Below are 4979 nucleotides of genomic sequence, written 5' to 3'. Positions count from 1 at the left end.
TGAATTTAAACCTTCAATTATTATAATATTTTTACCTCTCTGAATTCGTAGTAAAGGAGGAAATTTCGAAATCGTAAATATAAAAATATCATTTGTTTAAAAAAAAAAAGATATTAATATGTACACCCCCTATATTATAACTTGAGAAGTAGGCTTTTAAAAGGATTAGTAAGGTAAAAAAAATATTGTTATAGTTAAGGATTTCAAATACATGCTTCGATAAAAAAACTTTGAACATTTTAAACTATCAATGATGACACTTTTAACAAAATGAAAAATATTTACAAAACATAATTAGCGGAAATTACCGAAATATGTACAACAGATAATAACGTTATACACCTCCAAGATTGGCATTGATCAATGTCTGTATCAATCGCATGATGCTGATTACAGGTAATGAATACAAGAAAATTAAGTCGAAATACAATTCAATTTGTGTGACAATGTTGACAGCTAAAGTCCCCAACATCTATCTTAATTAATGCCTCTACGGGTAAAAGATGTTAATTCTCTATTTCTATAATTAGAGTTCAATAATTTGTGAACCTTTGTGATAATACCTAGTCTAGCGGCTGATTTAGCGCCTCTAAATGTGATAATTATAATTATTTTCTAAAATCAATCCCTACCGCGTAAAGCATGTTTTAGGGTATTAATATATTATCTTGTTGGAAAACACTTAATTTGTACTAATCTGTAATTTTGATTATATTGGTTTAGAAATAATGCCGTTGAAGATTACTACAAAATATGTTTATCTATTGAAAACTTTACTCTAATATTAAGATGTGGCGCGCAAGAACAAGAGTTATTGTAGAATGAAAAAAGGCCCAACATTTATAAACGAGAACGCTAAATGTGTTCATGCTGTTTATACACTAGTTGTTAAATCTTGATTACCAATCTCGTATGGAAAATTGCAACTTAAAAGAATGAATCAGATAAGATATAAACTTGTGTAAACGACTAATGACAACCAAAAATGTACATAAATTTACAGCTTATCTATAGTAAGGTTGCTAGATATTTTGTTTTATGCTTTTCTTGTATCAAAGAAAATCACAAAATGAGAGAAATCACGAAGAAATTCATCTATAAGAAGAAAATGCTCTTGTCAATAATAATTCATATCAATTGTACAATATATCTTTGTGTGGTGACAAAAATAACAGACAAAAATTGAGAAATAATTGTTTAATTTATGGGTAATTACACCATATAACATAACTTCATTAGTTTATCCCCCGGTTCAATTTCTGATAAAAGATTCATTTTATAAGACCACATTAAGAATCAAAGGATACCAGGGTCAACCAACAAAGTTAATCAGAGACACTATTTGCCTTTTGGCAATGTTTTCAGATTTTTTGTATCCAAAGAATGATTGTGCTTTACCAATCAACCCTATGTCAACACCATGATGCATTTTATTAAAATGTATCGTTTTGTGAAATTTCCCCACCTAATGACTTATGGTTAAGAAGCAATGATCAGTAATAAGGACATTTGATGAAATCTTGTCCAGATCAAATATATGACACGATCAGATTTCGCCTTCTTTGTTAAAGAGCGTCATTTACCCTATCCAATGCTGAATATTATCCGGGATTTGAATAGTATAATTTTCCAAATAACGGTGGACACAAAGGCCATAGGCGAGATAATCTTGGTGGTTTTATCGTCACAATAAAACCTCAGTGATAGATAGATGTATGGAATTCATAATAAGCGATTTTCATCAGTTCCTGGCATCTATTTAGCTGATTAGAAACGTTCGTCTTTTATGATGGAAAGATCATGTTTGATGAAATCTTACATCTCAATTATAGAAAGTATCAATCAGGACCCAACAGTTAATCATACCACAAAATAATTTTTGTTGGACAAAATATGTATGACAGATATAATAAAAATAATAAATATTTATCACGATGATTTTAATGTTTACAACTTTATAAAATTTGTATTATTTTAGAGAACAAAAATCTATTTCACTTTCTAATTTAAGGAAAACAAGAATATTAACATAATTGAATAAACCCTGAAAACTTTTAAAATATTTTATAATTGTCGACAGATAATGGAAATACCGCTCTGAAATAAAATAACTTAATAATTTAAAAAATATTTTAGATCCTTGAAAAGTTTGAATTATGAATTGAGTTTATAACCGTCTATAAGCATATTTTCTTCTTCTTTTTCCACTGAAAAAAAGAATTATAACTATATTTCAAAAGAAAGAAATGTTATAAAATTCTAATATAATAAATAATGCTTCTCAGGATTTTGTCAGATAGTTCTTTAATTTTACAAATATAAAAGTTTAAGTTAATTGTATAATAAAAAAATAATATAAACGAGCACTAAAATTTTTAGTGACAACAAAAATATATAAATTCACTGCGGTCGTGTAAAAAGTAAACATTGATATTTTGAATAAAGAAAACGATATATGCAGATGCAGTGAAAAGTTTTGTAAATTTTCACTTTGCATGTTGTAAAGATATTTGTTATTACAGGTTAATCGTTTCGAAACAAGAATAAAAATTACATAAATTGGAATGCATAAATTTATATATTGAATTGACCTTGTAACCAAATCAACAATTTTAAATAAAAATTATTACTTTCAAATTTTCATCTACTGACATAAATCTGAATAAAAAAAAAATAATAATTAAAACTAATAAAAAATGGTTGCGATAATTTTAAGCCTGGTGGTTGAATTAATGTGTAAATGGGTAAATTTGGCGAACGTTTCTTTAACCTACCCCCCCCCAAAAAATAACCTACCCCCCCAAAAAAAACCCACACCTAACAAAAACTAACACAAAACAAACAAATATCAAAACAAACAAACGACAAACAACAAACAAAAAACAAAGACAAACAGACGAAACAAAAACAAACAAAAACCTAACAAAAAAAAAAACAACAACAAAAGTTATAGCGTAAATTCAAATTGAAGAAACATAGGTTTAATTACTATGACATATTTCATTTCTATTATTGCATTTTAATTCCTGTTCGGTAAATCAACTTTTGTCTATGTGTTTGTGGAGGGGGAGTATTCTTGTATAGCCTTACATTTAAAGGAATCGTTTGTTTTATTTGTATCTTTGAAAGAAAAAAAAAAAAAACAACCGAGAAAAACATTACAAAACATCGACATGCATTACATTTGTACACCAAAAGAAGGTGTTGATATCAGTTTAGTTTTACATGCACGTATGATATACATTGAATGGGTTATCCATATTAATATTCTTCTTGTATATATATATACATTCCCCCCCAAAAAAAATTATGACAAATAATTAAAGCATGATTTTGAGTTTATATCTTAGACAGACATATGCCAGAACTAGTGTACGGACAAAACCGGGAAATTTCATCTTTGGTGGTTTCTTTCTACTTGAATACATATTTTATTCACCAATGTAAAGAAACAACCTGAGTTGAAATCAGCAGCAGTCAATTCTTATTCAGTGAAGCGTGTTATGGATGACGTCAGGAAATTCTACCCCACACCAAATGTACCCGATAACAAAATGTGTGCGTACATACATTTGAGTCGTTCAAGCAATGAGAGAAAAAACCCAAAACAGTACAACTTTATAATGTAATTGAAAAATAATGATACATACATACATTTTACATAGATCTTTCCGATCAATTCGGTCGAAAATGTTTTTGTTTTAAGAGTTTTTGACAGTCGGTTCCGCAACCTGGTTATAGTAATGCGTAGAAATACATGAGGTATGTCTTTCAGTCTTACCACAACTTTTGTCTGTTGAAACACACAATTCACATTTTACGAGATAAATTGTACATCCGAAATAACACAAAACACTAAAATAAGAATTTGAAAAAACAAGGGAAAATCCAGTTAAATAATTCCATTCCTTATAACCAGAAGTGTGGCTATCGAATGAAAACGATAAAGTTAGACGACTTAAACTTATCAATAGAAAAACGAGGATTCGATCGAAAGATTTGAAAAAACGGATTTAGCTTTTCAGCTGTAATGAAAGGGCTATTATAGTAGAAAACCTCATCAAAAGCTATATGGGCATGTATAGTATAGAACTAAGGATTTCCTTTCATTGTGACTGTCGCTTGTTCAATTGAAGCATAATCACGGTTTGTATGACAAATAAAAACCCAGCTGACGTTTGCCAGCAGGTTTAAGTCTAAAGCAGAATTAAATCTTCCAATGAAATTACAGCCTATTTATGCCTACACACAATAATTCATTCAGATAACGCACACAGCGAACTGAAGTTTTTTTCTCATGACAATAACTCCCATCGCTCTGTAAATTCATTATCTGATTGAAATTATTGGCTGATCCACAATGGTTGCTATGGTCTTTCTGATCGCTATTATTCTCTCTCATGTCGTGTATCCATTCAATCAAGCCGATGCAATGTACATTCATATCCATAAAAAATAGGCAACCGACCATTTCTAATGGTCATATTTCAATTTCATAAAATAATGTATTCCAAAACCACACATTAAGACGCTGTGCAATACACCATCAAGTTTGATGGGGGTAAAATATGATAACATAAGTACAGGAAATAAACATAGTAATGAAGCATACCTACAACAGCAAACTCTATTTTCAAGAGGCGGAAAATAATTTTTCTTCATATAAGCAAAGATTTTTAAATCTATGGTGGAGGTAAAAATATCTTTCGTGATCTTACATGAGAAGAACATGGTAAAAAAAGGAGATATATCGGGGACGCTCAAAACCTAAAAATAGAAAAAAGGAAGACAACTCCATACATTGCAAACGTAACAAATCTGTTAATTTTACGATATTTATAGAAATAAAAATCGTGTTTTCTGTTGGTATGATATAACATGCAGAAAATATACAAATTTACGATCAAGTGCAATACATTAAATATACAAATGATTGGCATTATTATATGTATTTGAAATGAAAATCCGCTTAACGCGAA

The sequence above is a fragment of the Mytilus galloprovincialis genome, chromosome 3 (genome assembly GCF_965363235.1).
Source record: "Mytilus galloprovincialis chromosome 3, xbMytGall1.hap1.1, whole genome shotgun sequence".
NCBI classification, from domain to species: domain Eukaryota; kingdom Metazoa; phylum Mollusca; class Bivalvia; order Mytilida; family Mytilidae; genus Mytilus; species Mytilus galloprovincialis.
The sequence above is the reverse complement of the archived record's forward strand: the minus strand, read 5'-3'. Positions refer to the sequence as shown.